Genomic DNA, 26,398 nt, shown 5'->3' with positions numbered 1-26,398 from the left:
AGGTCTTTCCCCTGAAGAAAGAGAAGAAAGGGCGAAAGAGTGAGAATACAACATGGAAATGGCAAAACTTAAGATAAATGGGCAGTTGGAAATAGAAAATGCAAGAGGTAGGAGAGAAGCTGACATGGAGATCAAAAGGTTGGAGTTTGAAAGAGAAAAGTTAGCTTTGGAGCATGACACAAGGTTGAGGGAGATGGAACTCAAAGCTAAAAGTTTAGAACTGAATCCCTCTGGTGGCAGCATCCCATCTGTGCCTGCAGAAAGTAGGTTTATTTTCCCAAAGATGTGATCAAAGATTTTCAGAAGAATGAGGATATTGGTCAATGGTTTAAAGCATATGAGTTAGCATTGTTGGCCCACCGGGTCCCTGAGAAGGATTGGGGAGCGGGGTTGTGGGGTCGCTTTGTGAATGAGGGGAGAGATACACTGTTAGACATGCCTGTAGAGGATAGGATGTCTTATACTCATATGAAAGATGCTTTAATGTTAAGGTATGGCCTAACCTCAGAAAAGTACAGACAAACCTTTAGAGAATGTAAAAAGTTGCCTGATACTACATGGGTTGAATATGTGTCATTTTTTTGCAGAGCCATGGATGGTTGGGTAAAGGGCAGCAAGGTGGAAAGTTATGAAGCTCTTTATGATTTGTTTGCTTGGGAGCACTTGTCTAATAACTGTTTTCCAGAGCTGCGCCAGCACCTTATTGATAGCAAGATATCTAACCCTAGAAAACTTGCTGAGGAGGCGGACAGCTGGGTCAGTACCAGGGTCCACAAGGGTCCAGTGGGAGACTCAGCCAAAGGTGGGCAGGGTCCCCATCAGAAGAGTGGGGGGACAAGGGTAAACAGAGGGAGTTCCAGAAAGGGCCCCAAAGTAATCCCCAAGGGAACCAAGGGAAAGGTTCCCAGCTGGCGAGTGTAGCCCTGGGAGGGGAGGAGATGGTTGCCCCTGGTGGGAGGGGTCCCGCAGAGATGTCCCTGGTCTCTTTAGGAGACATGGAAATGGTCCCTCCACCCCCTCTGCCTAGTAACACTAATAAATATAGGCAGTGGGTGACCATTAATGGCCATACCGTGGAAGCTCTCAGAGACACCGGAGCGAGTGTGACAGCTGTCAAGTGTCACTTGGTGTCCAGAGAGCAGGTGGTTCCCCACGCATTCTACCCTGTGATAGCTGCTGACAACTCCCAGAAAGAGTATGAGGTAGCTCAGGTTCCCTTTGAATGGGGGGGAGTTTCAGGTACTCTTCAGGTTGCTGTGAGGCCCGCCATGCCTGTTGATTGTCTCCTGGGCAATGATTTGGAAGACTCCCCTTGGGCTAAGGTGGAGAGGGAGACACATTTGAAAATGTTGGGTGTACCAGAGTGGGTGTGAGCAACCACTCGATCCATGACAGCAAGTAAGGGTGTTGATGGGGTCCCGGAGCCTGAAAGTATGGCCCAGGACCCAGCTGTAAAGAGAAGAGGCAGGAGGCGCGGGAAACCGGCCCCCATAGTTCCCGTGGTCCAGGAGGAGGCGGACCCTGAGGGGGATGCCCTGGAGCCCACAGGGGAACAAGTTGCTGAACTGGGAGACCTGCCCGAGCTGACCCACTGGCAGCAGGATGGTTGTCCCTCCAGGGAAGAATTTTGTGCAGAACAGAAAGTGTGCCCTTCTCTTGTGGGTATGAGGCAGCAGGCCTCAGCCCAAACCGCAGGTGATCAGTCAGGGACACATTTTGTCTACTGGGAGAATGACCTCCTGTATAGCGAGCCTAAGGCTGCTGAGCCTGGGTCAGCCCGTGTGCTGGTGGTACCCCAGCGCTTCAGAGCCTTCCTACTGGGTTTGGCTCATGACGTTCCATTAGCTGGACATCTGGGGCAGGACAAGACTTATGAAAGGCTTGTCACCCATTTTTATTGGCCTCAGATGAGAAGGGATGTAGATGTAGACATCCATTGTAAAACCTGATCATTATCGACATTGACGACGACACCGTATCCTGCTTCGCCTCGGGAGCGCTGCTCCTGCCTGACATCTGTCGACGCCGCTGCAGGTCGCCCCGACTCCGAGGCCCGATCGACGCCGAAGGCGCGACGCGGGACATCTCGACGCCGCTGATCATCGTGTGCTTCGCTTTTCCAAGGTACTGTGTTGTGGGGGTCTGTGCGACTCCGGGCTCGACGTAGCGCTCCTCGCGGTCGATGCCGAACCTTTGGATTAACTTTGCCTCAAACTCGTGTGACTCCAGTGTGGGTTACATTATTGCTAAGAACTGTGATTTAAAGAAGAAGAGTTGCTTTTGTTACTAAAGACTTTTGTGCTAAGAAGAAACTACACTTGAACTATTATTTTTCCTTCCAAGAGTATTTATAAGATTGTGGTATAGTTTTGTCGTTATTTGGTCTTGTGCTAAGCCTCATATAAAAATCCTTATTTTTATAATACTACTGTGTCGTGTCCATTTGTAGTGTATTCCCTTTATTACTGTATGTGGTCATAAATGCTTAACGCATTGCCTCTGAGATAAGCCTGTCTGCCTTGCCAAGCTACCAAGGGGGTGAGCAGGGGTTATCTAAGTGTGTGATCCCCTTGCCCTGACTAGAGGAGGTGAGTCCCTATTTGTCAGAAGTGTATACCTCTGCCAACTAGACACAGCCAAGTCTAACATTGGTGGGTCAGCGGTGAGGATTTTCAACTTTGCATTTATGACCCATGTGCAGTGAGTAGTGTGCGCTACATAGTGAAAGCAGACCATAGCGCAGCCACAATCTATTTGGTAGGATTCTATTTTTGTTCTCCGCTTTTCTGAAGCTTGATTTTTTTTTTAACACTGCCAGTTTTAACCATGAGTGATGCCGGAAGCACTACCCCTGTTGTTGTTGTGGAGGAATTTGATGGAGCAAAAATCGAGGAATACACGTTAAATCAGCTGAAATACTTTTGCAAGCAGTTGAAAGTTCCTACCACAGGCCTCAAAAATAAGCCAAGATATCTCAAAGCATTGCAGGCCTGGTTGGAGGCCAGAGATCCCTCTGATGCGGTGGTGGTACCGCCAGGGGAAGGGGAGGAGGAGGTGCCAGTGAATGGGCCCGTGTCTCCTCCCGGTAGCAGTGTTTCCTCCAAAGGTCTTTCCCCTGAAGAAAGAGAAGAAAGGGCGAAAGAGTGAGAATACAACATGGAAATGGCAAAACTTAAGATAAATGGGCAGTTGGAAATAGAAAATGCAAGAGGTAGGAGAGAAGCTGACATGGAGATCAAAAGGTTGGAGTTTGAAAGAGAAAAGTTAGCTTTGGAGCATGACACAAGGTTGAGGGAGATGGAACTCAAAGCTAAAAGTTTAGAACTGAATCCCTCTGGTGGCAGCATCCCATCTGTGCCTGCAGAAAGTAGGTTTATTTTCCCAAAGATGTGATCAAAGATTTTCAGAAGAATGAGGATATTGGTCAATGGTTTAAAGCATATGAGTTAGCATTGTTGGCCCACCGGGTCCCTGAGAAGGATTGGGGAGCGGGGTTGTGGGGTCGCTTTGTGAATGAGGGGAGAGATACACTGTTAGACATGCCTGTAGAGGATAGGATGTCTTATACTCATATGAAAGATGCTTTAATGTTAAGGTATGGCCTAACCTCAGAAAAGTACAGACAAACCTTTAGAGAATGTAAAAAGTTGCCTGATACTACATGGGTTGAATATGTGTCATTTTTTTGCAGAGCCATGGATGGTTGGGTAAAGGGCAGCAAGGTGGAAAGTTATGAAGCTCTTTATGATTTGTTTGCTTGGGAGCACTTGTCTAATAACTGTTTTCCAGAGCTGCGCCAGCACCTTATTGATAGCAAGATATCTAACCCTAGAAAACTTGCTGAGGAGGCGGACAGCTGGGTCAGTACCAGGGTCCACAAGGGTCCAGTGGGAGACTCAGCCAAAGGTGGGCAGGGTCCCCATCAGAAGAGTGGGGGGACAAGGGTAAACAGAGGGAGTTCCAGAAAGGGCCCCAAAGTAATCCCCAAGGGAACCAAGGGAAAGGTTCCCAGCTGGCGAGTGTAGCCCTGGGAGGGGAGGAGATGGTTGCCCCTGGTGGGAGGGGTCCCGCAGAGATGTCCCTGGTCTCTTTAGGAGACATGGAAATGGTCCCTCCACCCCCTCTGCCTAGTAACACTAATAAATATAGGCAGTGGGTGACCATTAATGGCCATACCGTGGAAGCTCTCAGAGACACCGGAGCGAGTGTGACAGCTGTCAAGTGTCACTTGGTGTCCAGAGAGCAGGTGGTTCCCCACGCATTCTACCCTGTGATAGCTGCTGACAACTCCCAGAAAGAATATGAGGTAGCTCAGGTTCCCTTTGAATGGGGGGGAGTTTCAGGTACTCTTCAGGTTGCTGTGAGGCCCGCCATGCCTGTTGATTGTCTCCTGGGCAATGATTTGGAAGACTCCCCTTGGGCTAAGGTGGAGAGGGAGACACATTTGAAAATGTTGGGTGTACCAGAGTGGGTGTGAGCAACCACTCGATCCATGACAGCAAGTAAGGGTGTTGATGGGGTCCCGGAGCCTGAAAGTATGGCCCAGGACCCAGCTGTAAAGAGAAGAGGCAGGAGGCGCGGGAAACCGGCCCCCATAGTTCCCGTGGTCCAGGAGGAGGCGGACCCTGAGGGGGATGCCCTGGAGCCCACAGGGGAACAAGTTGCTGAACTGGGAGACCTGCCCGAGCTGACCCACTGGCAGCAGGATGGTTGTCCCTCCAGGGAAGAATTTTGTGCAGAACAGAAAGTGTGCCCTTCTCTTGTGGGTATGAGGCAGCAGGCCTCAGCCCAAACCGCAGGAGATCAGTCAGGGACACATTTTGTCTACTGGGAGAATGACCTCCTGTATAGCGAGCCTAAGGCTGCTGAGCCTGGGTCAGCCCGTGTGCTGGTGGTACCCCAGCGCTTCAGAGCCTTCCTACTGGGTTTGGCTCATGACGTTCCATTAGCTGGACATCTGGGGCAGGACAAGACTTATGACAGGCTTGTCACCCATTTTTATTGGCCTCAGATGAGAAGGGATGTAGACATCCATTGTAAAACCTGTCACACTTGCCAGGCAAGTGGGAAAAGCGGAAGGAAGCAGAAGGCTCCCCTCCAACCTTTTCCAGTTGTTAGTACCCCCTTTGACCAGGTGGGGATTGACATTGTTGGGCCCCTGGACCCCAAGACAGCCCTGGGCAACAGGTTCATCCTGGTCTTGGTGGACCATGCCACATGGTACCCGGAAGCCATCCCTCTCAGAACAGTGACGGCCCCCGTGGTGGGACGGGCACTGATGGGTGTTTTCTCCCGCATGGGGTTCCCCAGAGAGGTGGTGTCAGACCGGGGCACCAACTTCATTTCCAATTATATGAAGTCTCTGTGGAAGGAGTTTGGGGTAATCTACAAGTTCACCACTCCTTACCACCCTCAAGGTAATGGGCTGGTTGACAGATTCAACCGGACCCTTAAAGGCATGATCATGGGTCTTGAAGAACCAATGAGGCGTAAATGGGACGTCCTCTTGCCATGCCTGCTGTTTGCTTACCGAGAGGTGCCGCAGAAGTCTCTAGGGTTCAGCCCCTTTGAGCTTTTGTATGGTCACCCGGTAAGAGGACCTTTTAGTCTGGTCAAAGAAGGCTGGGAGCAATCTCCCAGGAAACCTCCCGAGGATGTATACAGTTACATGCTGGCCTTTATGAACCAGACTCGGCGCTTCAGAGATCTTGCTCAGGCAAATCTGGAGGCCAGCCAGGAAGAGATGAAGCAGTGGTACGACCGGAATGCCACTCTGGTCGAACTTCCGCCTGGTCAAGAAGTTTGGGTCATGTCCCCTGTGGAACCTTGTGCACTCAAGGACAGGTGGACTGGACCGTTTAAGGTTGTGGAGAAGAAGAGCGATGTCACCTACTTGGTGGACTTGAAATCTCCCAGGAACCCCTTGAGGGTCCTGCATGTCAACCGTTTAAAGCCCCACTTAGAAAGGTCCTGTCATGCCTGCCGATTCCGTAATGACGTGGTTGGCAAAGGCTTGGTTGGCGAGTGCCGCTAGGTACTGATGAGCGCATGCGCAAGAACTAGCGCATGCGTGATTAGACTATATAGTCCTTTCTTTCTGCTGGTACGACGCTTTGCGTTCCTTTCGGGATTTGCGCATCGCTTCCGGGTTACGTTGGTGGCGTCCGGAATTCGTCGGGAGTTCTCAGCAGTTTCTCTTTGTCCTCCCGATCGTGATCACTCGTCGTACCAAGCTAAGTACAGGTGTTCTTTTGAGCTGTCGTAATTCGGTATTGAGTTACAACCAGGGCATGCTTGGCGCTGGGATTTTGTTTTTGGATTGTTGTTATACCTCATTACGGAGTTTGTATTTGAGTTACATGTACAGACCGGGGTGATTTAAGTTGTGATCAGGAGCCTCTCAGATATTGTAATTGAGCTCCAAGAATTCTTCTGAGCTTTTGCCAAAGACACAAGACAGGTATTACCAATTTCCTAAAGGGTCACTGGCTACACATGACTTTCTACGGAGATATTAATTAGCTCATTTATGTTTTAGGGAATCACTAGTAGAGGACCAGCTGACTTCTTGTGGAGAAACAGGGAGACATTCTTCTTACGGCACGCCACATATTTGGTACCTTTATATATATCACTCATTATATACAGATACATTCAAGGTACGCAGTTAGAGCTAACTTATATCCCTTACTTATAGGAGTGCTCTTTCCTTTGCATATCACGACCTACTTTTCTGTGAAGATAACAGAAGTAAAGTCACGTCTAGGTAGAAGCATTGCCCACATTGTCCAGGTACTAAGTATTCCTGTTATTCAGATACACATATACAGATATACTGAACATTTCTATTAATCAATATTATTATTCATAGGAGAAGATCCTGAAGACCATAGTGAGTGCTGTCCAGTTCTCTACGCATCCTGGATTTCCGATTCCTGTGTCTCCCCCAACCTTTCCTTGTTTTGTTCCCCTGCTTTCCCTGCATTGGCATCATCTCTTTCACCAGTATATATATATATTCTCGGTGTAGAGTGAACCGGTGTAGGGGAGGTGTGGACAGAGCTTCAACTCCGTGGTGTTTCCGAGGCATCCTACTACAGGACACGACAGGTCCGAAGTGGGCATGCTCCTAGCTACAGATGCTGGAATGGAGGAGGAGAGTGAGCCTCTTCCTGACCTCCTGTATGCAAAAGAGCCAGACGGGTCAGTGGATGGTGTTGTCCTCTCTGACACACTGACCCTTGAGCAGCAGCAAGATTGTCGCCAACTGTTGAGACAATTCCCTGATCTGTTTTCCTTGATTCCTGGTGTCACTCATTGGTGTGTCCATGATGTGGACACCGGGGACAGCACTCCTGTGAAGCACAAGGTTTACAGGGTGACTGACAAGGTCAGAGCATACATTAAGGAGGAGGTCTCCAAAATGTTTGCCTTAGGGGTGGTTGAGTCCTCTAGCAGTCCTTGGGCCAGCCCAGTGGTCTTGGTCCCGAAGGCTGCCGTGCCTGGTGCTTCACCAGAACTTCGGTTCTCTGTGGATTACCGAGGACTCAATTTGTCACCAAGACTGACGCGCACCCCATCCCCAGAGCTGATGAGCTCATAGATCGGTTGGGGGCTGCCCGGTACCTTAGTACGTTTGACCTAACGTCTGGGTACTGGCAGATCGCCTTAACTGATGGGGCAAAAGAGAGGTCAGAATTCTCCACACCAGATGGGCTCTACCAGTTCCGGGTTATGCTCTTTGGGATGAAGAATGCCCCTGCCACCTTCCAGAGGTTGCTCAACCAGGTCTTGGCTGGACTGGAGGACTTCAGTGCCACCTACCTGGACGACATCGCAGTGTTCAGCACCAGCTGGGAGGAACACTTGCTCCACCTCCAGGAAGTGTTGTTGGCCCTGCGCAGAGCAGGCCTCACAATCAAAGCCAGTAAGTGCCAGATTGGGCAGGGTTCCGTGGTGTACTTGGGGCACCAAGTAGGGAGCGGCAAGATGGCCCCCCTGCAACCCAAGATAGATACCATCCTGGCTTGGGCACCGCCCAAAACCCAAACTCAGGTGAGAGCCTTCTTAGGTCTCACGGGTTACTACAGGAGGTTTGTCAAGGATTATGGTAACATTGTGCACCCCTTGACTTCACTGACTTCCAGGAAGCAGCCACGAAATGTGATCTGGACTGACGCCTGTCAGACGGCCTTTGACACCCTGAAAACTGCAATGTGCACAGCACCTATACTCCAGGCACCCGACTTTTCTAAAGAATTTGTTGTCCAGACGGACGCTTCAGAGCATGGCGTGGGGGCTGTTCTAGCTCAGGTGAATGAAGAGGGCCGAGACTTACCTGTAGCCTTCATCAGTAGGAGGTTACTTCCCAGGGAACAGAGGTGGAGTGCGATAGAGCGAGAAGCATTTGCTGTGGTCTGGGCGCTGAAGAAGCTAAGACCCTACCTGTTTGGGACTCACTTCCGGGTTCAGACAGACCACAGGCCCCTCAGATGGTTGATGCAGATGAGGGGTGAGAATCCAAAGCTGTTGAGGTGGTCCATTTCCCTACAGGGGATGGACTTCACGGTAGAACACCGCCCTGGCACAGATCACGCCAATGCTGATGGTCTGTCCAGATTTTTCCGCCTTAGTGATGAGGACTCCCTAGGTCAAGGGTAGTTCTCCCCACATTTCAGCTGGAGGGGACACGTGTTAGACCTGACATCATTGGCCTGAGTCTCTCCTCCATTTTTTACTGTTTGCCTCCTCTGTTTACGATGTTTTTGCTGGTATATTGCTTTGGGCACTGTGCCACTGCTGATCAGTGCCACAGTGCAAGTGCTCCCTATGTTAAATTGCTGTATTGATTGAATTCCATGTTTGGCTTATTTGGTTTACTGTCAGTCCCTAGTCTAGTGCACCAGGAGTGCCAGGGCTTGTAAATACAAATGCTGCTCGTGGGCATGCAGCACATGTTGTGCCACCCACAAGAGCGGCCTAGTAAAAGTATGTCTACAGGTCGGCCATTGCTAGACCTACGTGCAGTCTGGTACTGTCACGCTGACTGCGCAAGTACACCTACTTGCCAGTCCCCAAACCTTCCCTTAACTTCATGTTAGTCACCCCTATGGTAGGCCTGAGGGCGGGGTGGATTGTAAGCATAAGTTAGGACAAGCCTGACCAGGTTGGCATGTCCTAATAGTGAATTACAGCCATATTCGTTTTTCACTATGGTAAGGTAACCTGCTCTCCATTAGTTTGAATGGGCTGCCAGGATTATTAATGCTATAATCCTAGCTGGCTCGGGGAGCATGGTGCAATGTCGAATTTGGTATCCCTGAACTCGGGGTTTAATCATGCATTCGTTTGTGTGGATGGTTTTTGGACTCTGGGTTTGAAAATAGCACTTTTAGAAAGTGGCTATTTTCTTGTCTAACTATTTCTGGTTTCTGCTGGTTTGGTGGGTGTGTGACAGGGGCTGGGTGGCTCCAGAGGTCTGAGTGAGTCAGTGTGGGATGAGTGGGACATTTGCATTGAGAGTAGGGGAAGAGGAGCTCTTGATAGCCTGCCCGGCCTGACACAATGCTGGCTCCACCGCCTGCCAGGCGACTGATGGCTCTGTGCCTGCCAGGGACGATCCTGGCCCCACCTCCTACCAGGAGACCGATAGCTCTGCTCCTGCCAGTGACAATGCTGGCTCCACCTCCTGCTGGGCATCTGAGGACCCAGCCCTGCACAGTGAATAGGCCAGGTGCCTCTGCCTAGCTACACCCACAACAAACCCAGGATGTGGGGAAATTCCCCTGCATGGACAAAGGGATCAAACCCAAAAAGGGGTATAAGAGAAGGACCCCTGAACCAAGACTTTAGATCACTTCTGACAAGGAACCCTGAACCAAGGACAAGAAGCCTGCTGATCCAAGGACTTGCCTACCCCTTCTGCCAGTGTGCTGTTTGCTAGGGGGAATCCTGCAGTTGCTCCTTTATTTTTGCCAAGGAACCAGGAGAGAGGAACTGTGTGTGTACTCTCAAGCTTTGCTAAAGAAAATCTCCAAGGGCTGGAAGAGTGCCAGCCTCCTGTTGAAGTCACAGGGCTAAAGGACTTCATCATTTGCTAAAAGTGCTTGTTGCTGGAACCTGAAAGTCCAGCACCTCTGAAAGAAACCAGCAATCTTGACGCCGACGGACGCCGCCGAATCCAGCTCGACATCGTGAGTAACGGCTCCAGTGTCGCGCTTCCTCGACGCTGGCCGCCGGGCCCGATCGACGCCAGTAGCGACGCCAGTGAGTAGAGATTTCGGCTCCAGCTCCAAGTGACCCCGTGTCTGCACCGCTGCTGATCAATCAATCAATCAATCACAGACATTTATATAGCGCACTACTTACCCGGAGGGTCTCAAGGCGCTAGGGGGGGGGGGGGGGGGGAGTGCTGCTACTGCTCGAATAGCCAGGTCTTGAGCTTCTTCCTGAAGAAGAGGTGGTCTTGGGTCAGGCGCGGGTCGGTCGGTAGGGAGTTCCAGGTCTTGGCGGCCAGGTAGGAGAAGGACCTTCCTCCTGTTGTCGTTCTCCGGATGCGGGGGACGGTGGCGAGGGCGTGGCTGGCTGATCGGAGGTGTCGTTTGGGAACGTGGAAGTTGATGCGGTTGTTGGGGTAGCTAGGTCCTTGATCGTGTAGGGCTTTGTGTGCGTGGGTGAGGAGGCGGAAGGTGATTCTTTTGTTGACGGGGAGCCAATGCAGGTCTCTCAGATGTCCGGAGATGTGGCTGTGTCGTGGGATGTCGAGGATGAGTCTGGCTGAGGCGTTCTGGATCCGCTGGAGTCTCTTCTGGAGCTTGGCGGTGGTTCCGGCGTAGAGGGCGTTGCCGTAGTCCAGACGGCTGGTGACGAGGGCCTGGGTGACCGTCTTCCTTGTCTCGGCGGGGATCCACCGGAAGATCTTCTGTAGCATGCGCAGGATGTTGAAGCATGACGAGGAGACAGCGTTGACTTGTCTGGTCATGGTGAGGGAGGAGTCCAAGATGAAGCCCAGGTTGCGTGCGCGGTCTGTCGGTTTGGGTGCGCTGCCCAGGGCGGGGGGCCACCAGGAGTCGTCCCAGGCGGAGGGCGAGGAACCCAGGATGAGGACTTCCGTCTTTTCTGAGTTCAGTTTCAGGCGGCTGGTCGTCATCCACTCGGCTATGTCTTTCATTCCTTCGTGAAGGTTGGCTCTGGCGGCGGCGGGGTCGTTGGTCAGGGAGAGGATCAGCTGGGTGTCGTCAGCGTAGGAGATGATGTTGAGGTTGTGTTGGCGTGCGATGGCTGCGAGGGGGCTCATGTATACGTTGAGCCAGTGCCTTCTCCTGGATTCCGACGTTGCTGAGACGCTGCACTAGGGTGCGGTGGCAGACAGTGTCGAAAGCCGCGGAGAGGTCTAGGAGGATGAGGGCCGCTGTTTCTCCGTTGTCCATCAGGGCTCGGATGTCATCGGTGGCAGCGATGAGGGCGGTCTCGGTGCTGTGGTTGGCTCTGAAGCCAGACTGTGAGGGGTTGAGGGATCCATTCGTCTCGAGGAAGGCGGCCAGCTGCTTGTTGACGGTCTTCTCGATGACTGGCTGGGAACGGGAGGAGCGAGATGGGGTGGTAATTCTTGAGTTCGGTGGGGTCCGCTGTAGGTTTCTTTAGTAGGGCGCTGAGTTCGGCGTGCTTCCAGCTCTCCGGGAAGGTGGCGGTGTCGAAGGAGGTGTTGATGATGTCCCGCAGGTGGGGTGCGATGACCGCGTCGGCCTTGTTGAAGATGTGGTGAGGGCAGGGGTCGGTCGGAGATCCGGAGTGGATGGAGTTCATCATGTGGATGGTGTCTTCGGTGCTGATCGGAGTCCAGGTGCGGAGGGTGGTGGTGGGGGGCGGTGGTTCGGTTGTGGCGTGCGTCGGTTGAGTGCTGAAGCTGTTGTGTATTTCCGCGATCTTGTTGTGGAAGTAGGAGGCGAGGGAGTTGCAGAGGTCTTGCGATGGGGTGATGTCGTTGTTTCCGGCGTTGGGGTTGGAGAGCTCTTTCACGATGTTGAAGAGTTCCTTGCTATTGTGTGCGTTGTTGTCCAGCCGGTCCTTGAATGCAGTTTTCTTAGTGGCGCGGATCAGTTGGTGGTGCTTCCGGGTGGCAAGCTTGAGGGCGGTCATGTTGTCCGGTGTTGGTTCCCTTCTCCAGGCTTTCTCGAGGGCTCGGCAGTTCTTCTTGGAGCTCTTGAGGTCGTCGGTGAACCAAGGGGCCTTCTTGCTGCCGGGTCTGCTAGGCGGGGTCCTCAGTGGGGCGAGTTCGTCCGCGCAGTTGTTGATCCACTTCGTGAGGTTGTCGGCGGCCTGGCTGGGGTTCGCTGAGCTGGCGGGGGGGTGCTGGCTCAGGGAAGCAGCGAGCTGGTCGGCTGTGATCTTGTTCCAGCTTCTACGAGCAACCGGTTGCTGGTGGCGGTGGATCGTCGTTCTTCTGAAGGTGAAGTGGACGCAGCTGTGGTCCATCCAGTGGAGTCCAGTGGCGTGGCTGAAGGCGATGTCTTTGCTGGATGAGAAGCCGTCGTCGAGTGTGTGTCCGGCGAGGTGGGTGGGGGTGGATACCAGCTGCTTGAGTCCGAGGTTGGCGAGGTTGTCGAGCAGGGTGGTGGTGTTGCGGTCGTTGTTGTTCTCCAGGTGGAAGTTGAGGTCCCCCAGGAGGATGTAGTCGGCGGAGGGGAGGGCATGCGGGCTGACGAAGTCGGCGATGTCCTCGCTGAATTGTGTGCGTGGTCCCGGGGGTCGGTAGATCAGGGTGCCTCTGAGGGTTGTCCTCGGGTCGGTGCGGATCTGGAAGTGTAGGTGTTCGGCGGTTTTCAGGGTGTCGTCGGTGTTGGTCGTGATGTGGATGGTGTCCCTGTGGATGATGGCGATGCCTCCTCCAGTCTGTTTGACGCGGTCCCTCCGGGTGATCTTGTATCCGTCCGGGATGGCGATGGCGATGTCGGGCGCTGAGGAGTCGTTCATCCAGGTTTCCGTGAGGAAGGCGACGTCAGGAGCTGTGGTGTCAAGGAGGTTCCAGAGCTCGATGGCGTGCCTGTGGACGGAGCGGGTGTTGATCAGGATGCACTTGAGGTGGTTGCTGCTGGTGTTCGGCTTGGCGGGTGCTGGTGTGGGGCAGGTCCGGATGCAGGTGAACTTGCAGGCGTGGCAGCTGAAGGGTCCGTGGGTGCGCCTTGGGTTGGCTCGGTAGCATCCAGGGATCCCGCCGGTGTTGAGTGCGAAGAGTTCGGTGGCGTTGTAGGACAGTCGGGTCGTCTTCCGTCGGTGGGGGCCAGGGGTCCTGGCACTGGGCGCGGTCCAGGCGCGGACGGGCGCAGACGGGCTTACCTTTGGCGCGCCTTCGGCGCACAATCGGCGCTCCCGCTGCGCGTGACCGCTGCGCGTTCGCACGGTCGCCATATATGGCGAAGTGCGAGGGAGGGCGGGGCAGCTGGGAGGCGGGAGCGGGGAGGGTACAGAAGAAAAAAGGGGGCGTGGTCAGCGGCGGTGGCGGGAAGCGGGAGGCGGGTAGGGGGAGACGGGGGCAAAACAGGCAAGCAGGCAAGAATTTACAACAGTTAAACAATAAGCACTATGCAATAAAATACAAACAGTGCAGAGGGTCACACGACGAGAAAGCGGGGTACAGGCGAGCACAGCGCTACGCTGTGGGAGACCACGCCGCTTGGTGGCAGGGGGCGTGGTCACACGGCGGCGGCGGTCGGGGCAGCGAGGCAGGCAGGCGGGAGGCACACGCAGCAGCTGGTGGCCGTGCGGCGCGGGGGTGTCCTAAACTAGGTCACACTCACCTGCGTCGCACGGTCACCATATATGGCCAAGTGCGAGGGAGGGCGGGGCAGCTGGGAGGCGGGAGCGGGGAGGGTACAGAAGAAAAAAGGGGGCGTGGTCAGCGGCGGTGGCGGGAAGCGGGAGGCGGGTAGGGGGAGACGGGGGCAAAACAGGCAAGCAGGCAAGAATTTACAACAGTTAAACAATAAGTACTATGCAATAAAATACAAACAGTGCAGAGGGTCACACGACGAGAAAGCGGGGTACAGGCGAGCACAGCGCTACGCCGTGGGAGACCACGCCGCTCGGTGGCAGGGGGCGTGGTCACACGGCGGCGGCGGTCGGGGCAGCGAGGCAGGCAGGCGGGAGGCACACGCAGCAGCTGGTGGCCGTGCATCAACTTCGAACCCTCTCGACGCCGTGAGCGCTGCTCACTCTTGCAACATCATCATCGACATCGACAATGACGCCGTATCCTGCTTCGCCTCGGGAGCGCTGCTCCTGCCTGACATCTGTCGACGCCGCTGCAGGTCGCCCCGACTCCGAGGCCCGATCGACACCGTAGGCGCGACGCCGGACATCTCGACGCCGCTGATCATCGTGTGCTTCGCTTTTCCAAGGTACTGTGTTGTTGGGGTCTGTGCGACTCCGGGCTCGACGTAGCGCTCCTCGCGGTCGATGCCGAACCTTTGGATTAACTTTGGCTCAACGTCGTGTGACTCCAGTGTGGGTTACATTGTTGCTAAGAACTGTGATTTAAAGAAGAAGAGTTGCTTTTGTTACTAAAAACTTTTGTGCTAAGAAGAAACTACACTTGAACTATTATTTTTCCTTCCAAGAGTATTTATAAGATTGTGGTATATTTTTGTCGTTATTTGGTCTTGTGCTAAGCCTTATATAAAAATCCTTATTTTTATAATACTACTGTGTCGTATCCATTTGTAGTGTATTCACTTTATTACTGTATGTGGTCATAAATGCTTAACGCACTGCCTCTGAGATAAGCCTGTCTGCTTTGCCAAGCTACCAAGAGGGTGAGCAGGGGTTATCTAAGTGTGTGATCCCCTTGCCCTGACTAGAGGAGGTGAGTCCCTATTTGTCAGAAGTGTATACCTCTGCCAACTAGAGACAGCCAAGTCTAACAGTCAACATCACTCACATTGTAGCCATGATGTATGTGTTTACATTAATACATTTGGAAAAAAAATATATTTTATTAAATGTGTTCAAACAATATGATTTTGCTATCATTTATACATTGCACTTATACTTTGCAGAAATGTCCATAATCCACCATAGGCAAGATGGCGAAGGATATATAAAATGAATGAAAGTGGGTACAGACCACATCCGGATATACAGTGCATGCAGGTAAGAAATTAAGAAGTACAGGCGGAACAACAACACCCCGGAAGCATTGTGACAGCAATTCCAATCAGAACTTTTGTCTGACATCAGAATTCATACTGCTATCCAACCTATTGTGAAGATTAGGGCAGTGTTACTTTGCTGTGCTACTGGGGCATTACAATGTACTTTGGGTTATTTAAATGGAATGTTTTAGCCAAGTTTTTCTGCTGTTCTAAACCTGGCCCTGGGCGTTATGCTCAGATGGGTGAGTGACTTCATCCATTTTCCCCTGGATAATGCTGAAAAAAACCAAGTCCAAGTCTATAGATTTTGAGGCATACCTGTAAGATACTGGGATTTTGGTTTGTGGGGTTAAATCAAATACTTGATGAACATGAAATTGTGATCTAATTCTTTATGTTTGTCTCTTGAATTTCTATATTCTCCCACAGGTAAAGAGAACTGTGAACATATCTACCTTCACTGGGGGACACTGGTTGTGTCATTTGTACTTTTTCCTGCACAGTAATAAAGAAAAAAAATGTTGGTCCTGACAAATGCCATACACCTGTTTTTGGGGTTTCCAGATTGGCAGAAACATGTCGACCCATTCATCACTACTGGGTTGATGATGCACTTACCTTATATATTTTAGCATACACCTTGGGGATACACAATAAAGTTTTTACTTAATGCACCAAGATTCGTGATTAACTGTTGAACTGTCTACACTACACTGCCACACTCACCTACAGCTTAAAGCTCTCATAGGCCCTCCCCTAAATTAAAGACCATAAGAGCTATTTATTGGTCTGGGGAGTTGTAGTCCACACCACTAACCTTCGGGAAGTGGTGTGAGGAGGAACCTCATGATGAAGCATGCACCGAAGGATGGGTAAGGGTTTTCGGCCTACAAACAGACATTTGTCTGAATCAAGAGACACTCATTCAGTGATCCATCCCAATGTGATGGGTCCCTTTAGAGGTGATGCATTACTTTTGTGTTATAGTTGTGCTTGTCCCAGGAACCTGTGCAGAGGTGGCTGCAGTTATTGTGGATGCAGCCACAGGGAGCTTGTTTGTCACTGAGTTTGTAATGGGGACAGGATTTGGATGGATCTTTACAAGAAGAGGGATACTTCCTTTGTTTGCTGTCCGGGTAAAGCCCTCGTTTGGGACCAGTGACTTGAAAGCCTGCACCTTGCCGGGTGCCGCTTCGCGGGTGCCGCTTCGCCCATTTTCAGCGGGACTGTCGCAATCGGACTGGGCTTGGAGGAGCCGTGGGCATTGTGAGGCAAGCGAAGCCTCTGATAGGTTGGAGAGTAGCGCTGCAGGGACACAATTGCCCAGGAGTCCCTGCTTGACCGTACACACCTGGTCAGCGCTCCCTATCTGCCCCGCCCACAGGACGTTGAGAGTTTTAAATCTCCCGGTTTGCTCCCTACCTGCAGGATACTTCCTTTGTTTGCTGTCCGGGTAAAGCCCTCGTTTGGGACCAGTGACTTGAAAGCCTGCACCTTGCCGCACCCGCTTCGCCCATTTTCAGTGGGACTGTCGGAATCAGACTGGGCTTGGAGGAGCCGTGGGTTTTGTGAGGCAAGCGAAGACTCTGACAGGTTGGAGAGTAGCGCTGCAGGGACTCAATTGCCCAGGAGTCCCTGCTTGACAGTACACACCTGGTCCGCGCTCCCTGTCTGCCCCGCCCACAGGACGTTGAGAGTTTTAAATCTCCCGGTTTGCTCCCTACCTGTGGGATACTTCCTTTGTTTGCTGTCCGGGTAAAGCCCTCGTTTGGGACCAGTGACTTGAAAGCCTGCACCGTGCCGCACCCGCTTCGCCCATTTTCAGTGGGACTGTCGGAATCAGACTGGGCTTGGAGGAGCCGTGGGTTTTGTGAGGCAAGCGAAGACTCTGACAGGTTGGAGAGTAGCGCTGCAGGGACTCAATTGCCCAGGAGTCCCTGCTTGACAGTACACACCTGGTCCGCGCTCCCTGTCTGCCCCGCCCACAGGACGTTGAGAGTTTTAAATCTCCCGGTTTGCTCCCTACCTGTGGGATACTTCCTTTGTTTGCTGTCCGGGTAAAGCCCTCGTTTGGGACCAGTGACTTGAAAGCCTGCAACTTGCCGCACCCGCTTCGCGGGTGCCTCTTCGCGGGTGCCGCTTCGCCCATTTTCAGCGGGACTGTCGAAATCGGACTGGGCTTGGAGGAGCCGTGGGCGTTGTGAGGCAAGCGAAGACTCTGACAGGTTGGAGAGTAGCGCTGCAGGGACTCAATTGCCCAGGAGTCCCTGCTTGACCGTACACACCTGGTCTGCGCTCCCTGTCTGCCCCACCCACAAGACGTCATACATACTACTTAGGGATCCCAGGCAGCCGCTGCGCGGGAGCGTCCCGGAAGAAGCCCGGGACAAGGGCGGGCCCTCTTAGGCCCTCAGAGGCCAGAAGAGGCCGGGCTGGGCCCATCCCTTTTCAACCCCTGGATGAACATTTGCCGACCCTGTATAACTGAGGTACTGTTGTCATGGCTAAAGCTAACCCTAAAGAGTGTAAAGGCATTGGGGGTGAGGGGACTCTTGACGCTTACTTAAAAAGAGCAGAATCTGCTGTGGCAAAAGAAATCGAATTAGTAGAGAGGAGATTGTCTTTGGATCCCCTACTGCAAACAGACCCTTCACCTTTAACGGAGGAGATACCTGCTCTAACTGTTGCCACACTGGTTGGCACGCAATCCAATCAAGTTTCCAATGGGTCAGTGTTAGAGATCAGTCTGTCAATTTCTCCTGCCCCTTCACCTGCAACTAGCCCAGTCCCTTCCCCTATGGGGACATGTACTAGGCAGTTAAGGGCTAGTCTAGGTACGACGGCTACAGGCTGTAAAGCCATACCGGGGAAAAGGAAAGCTAAGAACACCCCCAAAGGGAGTTTCCAACAGGCTAAACAGCCAAGGAACGATAATTCCACATCTGGGTTGGGTCGTAAGGGAACATATGCCCATTATCAGGCTGCTGAGGACAGGAGTGCAGGAAAAAATGATCATATTGCCCTAGATGTTGATAAAGAAAAGAGGGGAATTATGTCTGACTTTATAAGAATTATGGATGAACTGATCAGGCTATTTACCTCCCCACTAATGGACAAATTGGAGAAAATAGATGGCCGACTTAACTTAATTGAAAAACATCTTAAAGATAACAAAGGCCTAACTCTAGGGACCAATCTACCTGTAGTTGACTCTTTGAGTACAGTCACAACTTCTGTTAATAACTTGTTGGATTCCATGATCACCCCATTTTCACAACCTGCACCACAAGCTGTAGCCCCGGTTATAGTGCCTAATATTCCACCTTTAGTCCCAGGAGCCATGGGAACTTCACAGGGAAGGAAACGAGGTCCTTGGGGCCCATTGGGGAAATCAAGTACTCGGGCATTGCCCTCTAATAGAGATCTGCCACTGCATTTACCAGCGGCGGCATGCCCTTACACTATAATCTTAGCCAACGTACCAAAAACTCAGGATGGACAGGATGAACATTGGACTACATTAAAAATAAAGCCCTTCACTCCCTGTCCAATAAAACTGTGTTAGGTGACCACCTGTATAATAACTTTAAAATTATAAGAAGGGTGTCTTGGGTGGGCAAAACTAAGAAAAGTCTGGAAGGCGATTGTGTCGTCATAAGTTTTAGGTCTCCCAGATTGGCTGATGATATACTGAGACAAACCGGGTCAGTTAGAATTCAACATGAATACATGAATGTGCTCCCCTTGGGTTTCTTTTATCCCCCTCACAATACTGGGGCAGTGACTAGAGAACCATTTAAGGGGAGAGGTCCCTATGAATTTTCTGTACCAGTTCTCAACAGATTTGATATTTTTTCAAATCTGGGTGATATCGAGTGACTAGGTTCACCTGTAGTTATTCCTACTCTTGCCACCCCTCCTACAGCCCCTGGTTCGGACCCACTATCAAGCATTACTTGCTCTTCAGACGGGCTGGTCCAACCAGCGACGGGTGCAAGCATAAAGCTAGCTGGCCTTAAAAGCAAAGTAGATGACCCGACCTGGAGAAAATTTATAGGTGAGGCTGATATCATTGGGTTGCAAGAAACATGGGACACTGGGAATATGTTTAGCTTAGATGGATATATCACCCATTTTATCCCCGCAGTAGCATCCAACATGGGGAGGGCGAAGGGAGGTTTGGTTACACTAATCTCGGCTACCATCCCAGGTACCCATACCCAATTAGATACAGGATCCTCACACTGCTTGGCTGTCCAAATAGTATGTAGTGGAGTGGGTAGCATTTTAGTTATTCATTTTTATAATTCATATGATAGAGTCACCATGACCGATCATTTGGCCACGTTAAACCTTTTTTTGGCCGATTATAAAGAGGTGAATAATCGTCAATGTTTTATCATAATACTGGGCGATTTTAACATTCATGGGTGCCCGGATAAATGTCAGGCATTAGATGAATTAGGCTCCATAGAGCAAGGGGATACCCATTTTGAGCACTCTGCACAAGGAGAACTCCTTGAAATAATCCTGGCAGATAATGGTCTAATGCTCCCACCTACGGTGGATGAGGGGATACCTACTTTTAAAGGGAATGGAAGTCATTCAGTGATTGATTATATCTTCATTAGCTCTATACTGGGGGATAAGATTCATGGCTACTCGGCGGTCTGGTCACACTTCAGCGACCATAATCCAGTGGTCGCTAGCATCAAGGACCTGATTAAAAAACCAGAGGCAGGTCATAATAGGACGAATAAGTTTGATATCCGCCCAACAGATCAGGCTCGCAGAATTAAATGGAGTAGAGGTGTACCTGGAGACTTTTCTGATAACCTTTTAAACACAGTTGGAACTGAGCTGCACATATGTATGAATGTGCAAGCAGGGAATGAAGAGGTTTTAGAGGCTTACTCCAAAATTTATACTCAGGTCGCAGCTGATCTTAGATGACCAGGTAAAGTGAAGGATCCCGCCGGGATGGGCTGGTTTGATCAAAACTGTTCGGCAGCTAACCAAAAGCTGATGGCTGCCCTGAAATGTAAACCAGTGGATAAGGCCACTGTGGCTTTATTAAGGAAAGCTTATAAAATCACACTGGAAGTCAGAAGACGGGAAATCAGGGAAGAGGCCTGGGAAGAATTAACCTCCATAGATGTTCTTACGAACAGCTCCAAATGTTGGGCAGTCGTAAATAAACCTTTTTTCCAGGATTCCTGTAATGGCCAATTGGATTGTGGCATCCAGGAGCAGGTGTGGTGCTCCCATTTTAAGTCAGTCTATGAAGGGGAAAACTCAGGGGAGGTGATTATATCCACCCCCACTCTGTTACCCTATACTTTAGTGGTCACTTAGATAGAGGTGGCAGACGCCATCGGGAAGATGACAATTAATAATTCTCCAGGCCCAGATGGCGTACCAGCCGACCTCTTTAAATCAGACGTCAAGACCTGGTCTAGAGTTTTAACAAATGTTTTTAATAGGGTATGTAAACTGGGTATTCCGGGTACATGGTCGGAATCCGTTATCGTACCCATTTTCAAGAAAGGCGATAGAGGGGACCCAAGTTGTTATCGCCTGATCTCTCTTATTGATTCAGCCGTGAAAGTGTTAGGTTGGGTGGTCTTAGGTAGACTTACTGATTGGCTGGCTGAAACAAATACCCTTTCGGCCCTACAATATGGGTTTAGGAAAGGTCGTGGGCCCATAGATCAAAGTCTTAATTTACAATTACTAATCGGGAAATACACAATTGCCAACAGGGGCACTCTATATTTAGCCTTCATGGACCTTTCCTCAGCCTTTGACCGTGTGAATAGGTGCAAACTATGGGGGTTGCTACTTAAGTTGGGCATGGAAAAAAATATTGTATATTTCCTTGCTGATCTACATAGGGACCTCTCGGCTACAGTCAGATATGACCGCTTGGGCAATAGTACGGGTAAGATTGGGATCACAAATGTAAATGTAAATGTATTTGAGCTTATATAGCGCACAGCTACCCGCAGTGGGTTTCCCAGCGCTTGCTTAGGGAACCCATCCTGGTATTCCCCTGTGAGATATCCCGGCAGGGTATCCACAAGGTGAAAGCCAGGCATCCCGCTGCGAGGGGCCGTTGTGGAGATTAAGCAAGCTATTGCCCAGAGTCGCAGAGTGTGAACCCGTGAGTCGAGAAGGCACCGGAGCGAGAATTATCGAGTCCGTGGAATTTTTAGCCCAAGACCCGCCAAGGCAGGGAATTGAACCCTGGTCCAGGGCCGATCTCAGCTTCCAGGTCTGCCGCCTCTAACCCCTGAGCCACACTTCTCCACCAAATGGGGTTAGGCAGGGCTGTATTTTAGCCCCCCTACTCTTTACCCTCTATATTAACGACCTAGGTACTGTTTTAACTGAGGTGTGCAAGGATATACCGAGGGCAGGCAAGCGTTTCATTCCGGCATTACTTTATGTGGACGATGCCGCTCTCATAGCACGCACAGCAGTAGGGCTGCAATGTCTTTTAAACTCATTTGCTGCTTTTATGAAAACGCTGGATCTCAGTGTAAATTTCTCTAAATCGCATGTAATGATTGTGGGCAGTAAACCCAAAAGAATTAAAACTCTGCATCGTGAAGGGAATGTTCTGTCTAGGGTGTCAAGATGTCCATACCTAGGGGTTATTTCTGATGATAAATCTACATGGTTGCCTCAACTGGCTGCAAACCGTAATGCCTTTGCAAGATCTATCCTGGCTGTCTTGGGTTTCGCCCACAAACTGGGGGTGAAGCCGTTGCAAGCGGTGTTAATGATATACGATGCTAAATGTATTTCATTAGTAATGTATGGAGCTGATTTGTGCGGTTTTAAAAATGTAAAGGCCATGCAGGTGGCAGAGGATAAGTTTCTGAAATCTATCTTATCCGTCCCCCAGTCAACTTCTGGCTACATCGCTCATCAAGAGTGTGGTGTAGAATACTTAGAAGATTGCATAGTCATAGCCCCGCTCTTGAAATGGATAACAATTTGGCTGAATCCAGAGCTGGAGTTGAACCACGAGATTCTCAGGGACTGTTTAGCCCTTGAGCATGGCAACTCCATCCCCTGGCTGAATAATGTTAAAAAATTGGCAGTTAAACTGGGTCGTCCAGAGCTGTTTGATCAGCCGAACAATCTATTGAAGGGGGATGTTAAATGGGTGAACGACACGCATAAGTTGATGGAATCTCTGGCCAGAGAAGATAAGGAGCTGGGTAAACCAACAGTAAGGGCTCACCAGTTGTTAATAACCTCAAGTGAGATGGAACCCTACTTAAGAATTGTTAACAATACTAACCACCGATTCTTATTGACAAAGTTTAGATTGAACAAATTCCACCTACTCCTCACAGATCGCCCAGGTTGGACTAAAGAGAGAGATTTGGGGATCTGTTCTTGTGATGGATTTTCCATCATGGACACTGCACACTTTATTTTCTTTTGTGAACACCTTCGCCCCATCCGCAAAAGGTTCATCAGGCCTCTTATTAAAGACAAGGGTTTTAGACAAGTTAAACCTGCCCTTTTGTACCTACAGTTGTTGTCTGATGTTTGGGAGATTTTCAACATAGCAAACTTCCTGACAATAGCTATGAGACTTCAGAGGAAAATCAAGTGGACCCATTGTACATAGCGGTGATTTTATGAATTGCGATCTAGCACTTTGTCTCCTTTTTAAATGAATTGTTTTTATTCTTTTTAATTAGACATTTGCAGATGTAATGAAATCCCTTACCTATCTTGTTAGTGTATGCTTTTAAATATGATAATGTATTTTATGGATTGTATATTTGTATAATTCCTTTATTGTTTGTTATAGTGGTCTTGACTTTGATGTTTAGTATACTTTCATGGTTTTTGTTATGAACCGAATAAAGTACTTTTGACTGACTGACTGGGTGAGTGACTTCATCCAATTTCCCCTGGATAATGCTGAATAAAACCAAGTCCAAGTCTATAGATTTTGAGGCATACCTGTAAGAAAATGGGATTTTGGTTTGTGGGGTTAAATCAAACACTTGATGAACATGAAATTGTGATCTAATTCTTTATGTTTGTCTCTTGAATTTTTATATTCTCCCACAGGTAAAGAGAACTGTGAACATATCTACCTTCCCTGGGGGACACTGGTTGTGCCATTTGTACTTTTTCCTGCACAGTAATAAAGAAAAACAATGTTGGTCCTGACAAATGCCATACACCTGTTTGTGGGGTTTCCAGATTGGCAGAAACATGTCGACCCATTCATCACTACTGGGTTGATGATGCACTTACCTTATATTTTAGCATACACCTTGGGGATACACAAAGTTTTTACTTAATGCACCAAGATTCATGATTAACTGTTGAACTGTCTACACTACACTGCCACACTCACCTCCAGCTTAAAGCTCTCATAGGCCCTCCCCTAAATTAAAGACCATAAGAGCTCTTTCTTGGTCTGGGGAGTTGTAGTCCACACCACTAACCTTCGGGAAGTGGTGTGAGGAGGAACCTCATGATGAAGCATGCACCGAAGGATGGGTAAGGGTTTTCGGCCTACAAACAGACATTTGTCTGAATCAAGAGACACTCATTCAGTGACCCATCCCAATGTGATGGGTCCCTTTAGAGGTGATGCATTACTTTTGTGTTATAGTTGTGCTTGTCCCAGGAAGCTGTGCAGAGGTGGCTGCAGTTATTGTGGATGCAGCCACAGGGAGCTTGTTTGCCACTGAGTTTGTAATGGGGACAGGATTTGGATGGATGTTTTCAGGGAGAGGGAGCAGTCTAAGGCACTTGCCACACAATCCTGGTTGTCAAGACTGGTCATCAAGATTTCGCTCATTGTCAGGAGTGCTGCTTCGACCGTAGGCTTGAGATCTTGTATTCTCAGGCAGATTGGACAATGCAGTAGAGGCAAATGGCTTTGATCTTACTGCGTCAGCATGAAGAAAATAGGACAAAAACAAATAATGTGACTTTTTGGAAATTGTAGTAGTTACTTTGTAATTTGCAACATAATGGTATTGAACATTTGCACTTCATTTACGTTAGTGAGGCCAGACAGCACATTTCTAATTTTTAACACGCCATTGAGGAAATTGAGGGGCACAATTTTAATTTTGAGAAACATGCCTAGGATATATTGAGTGTCCTACTGATACAGAGTGAAGCCTTGTGACTGAATGTCCTCCCCTTTAATATCCCTTTATTCCTTGTAGAAGGACATACATCAGTGTGATATGGGGCTAGGGGATATTATGCTAATCGAAACTTGTTCTGAGTTACATGTCCATTTATAGAATAGGTGATATCCTTCATATGTTACTAAATTTCCAACAACTTTTGATTATCCATTTGAGAGTAACTCAAATAAACCTATAATCTGATTTTTCATGATAATAGTTTGAAGCATGGTGTGAGCATCTGGTATTGGAAACAGCATTCACCTTGTCCACAAATCTGGTCTACATTTAGCTTCTTTGTCTCATGTTTGTTGTCTGGACCTGTGCTTCAAATAACTTGGGTTCAGCTCTAGATACCTCCTCCACCATCACAGTTAACTCATTTTCTGAGACTCTCGGTTGTCTTTTTCTAGTAAGTCTTTATAATTCGGTACTCATGAGATCTGCTGCTGCTGTGTACATTAAGAAATAGTTTGAGAAGTTTTAGGATTCCCTTATGCAGTGGGAGTTGTAGATGTTGTTGATGATTTTGGCAGGTGTTGAAGGATGTCCCTGTCAGCAGTGACAGATGCAGAAATCCCACTCTCCATTGCTGTCCTTCACTAGGAGTTGTTTGATGGAACTCTGCATGCATTTCCAATGCATGCCTTTACACCGCAGTCAGTACCCCAACTGTGACATTACAACACATTTCTTTATCACACAAGTCCTACAATGACTTGCCTTAGGAGGGCGCTGGACCTTGAAAAACGTATAATTCCAACTCCAGTCAGTGCATCAGTAGGGAAGGTATTGTACTTAAAATCCAACACCAGTCCAATAATGCATCCCCTAAAGCAAGTCGTTGTAATGACTTACGTGATAACGTCGCATTAGGGATGGTGACTGAGGTGTAAAGGCACATCATAGTAATGACTGCGGTGTAAAGTATGTTTCCATTCACTATGTGGGATCATCTGCCTTGGTCTGACGGCAGATAATTCTAAGTCGGCAGACAGCTGTCCACCATACCAACATTGACCAAGGGCTGTCCAGCGATGGGCATGGTGCAACTGGCGACAGTGGACTGAAGGACAGCCAACGATCTTTCCCCTATCATGATGAATAGTGGTCCATCAGCACCCACTCTAAATAAGACAGATGGTTAAGCACTGACCACATGGACTGATCAGTTTTGCCATGATGGAGAAATGACGGTCTGTCAGCCAAACTCAAACAATAGAATCTGGTATGTCAAGTTATTTCATGAGCATGGTCATAAATAATATTTGAAATGTACTAGGAATACAAAATGAAGCTCCACACCCATTTCAATGCCCATTAGTAGTGGGAAAGGTGGAACAATACAACAGTGCATATTCCATAATAAATATTCTTTAAAAATGTGTGGAAGGTGGTGGTGCTGACTGTAATTTGAAATTTTCTTTGGTACTGTTACAACTGAAGCCGCTACATAATTTTTCCCTTTCATTTAATCACTGGGGGTCAAGACTGATTTACATATGGTTGGGTCCAAACTGAGGTGGCATGGTGGGCAAAAAATGATGAGTTTTGCTGCACCCCAAGTGGTTTCCAGTGGCTAAGATCAATTCAAGCATTCCATCCATCACCTTGCTGTTGTTGCAATTAACACCCTAAGTGTGACAGATATGCCCAGACATGGGTCCCCTGCTCACTGTACCACTGGAACCAAGCTGTACCTGGCAGATGAGTCCTAATCAGAACAAAAGCGGTCCTGGGTTGTTCGTGAATCAGGTTCTCCCTTGGAAGTATAGGGCTAGTAAATGACCTACAAATGATTAAGTATATGTGAGACACACAGTTTTGGCTTTCTCTAACTTGCATATATATTGTCCAAAGGAATAGGACAGAGGTTTCCCTTCAACAACGGAAGAGATAGGAAGGTACAATAATCTATACCCAGCTAAAGACGCACACCTCAACGATACACTTGCTAGACCTATGAGCCTTCCAGTGTAGATTCCAGTTGAAGTAGTGCTAGTTCACAGGAAAATGTAGATTGTCAGAGGTGAGTATTGGTGATTTTGCTGAATGGCAGTGGTAGTC

Source organism: Lissotriton vulgaris, chromosome 3_1 (assembly GCF_964263255.1).
Source record: "Lissotriton vulgaris chromosome 3_1, aLisVul1.2, whole genome shotgun sequence".
NCBI classification, from domain to species: Eukaryota; Metazoa; Chordata; class Amphibia; order Caudata; family Salamandridae; genus Lissotriton; species Lissotriton vulgaris.
Note: the sequence above shows the minus strand (reverse complement) of the source record.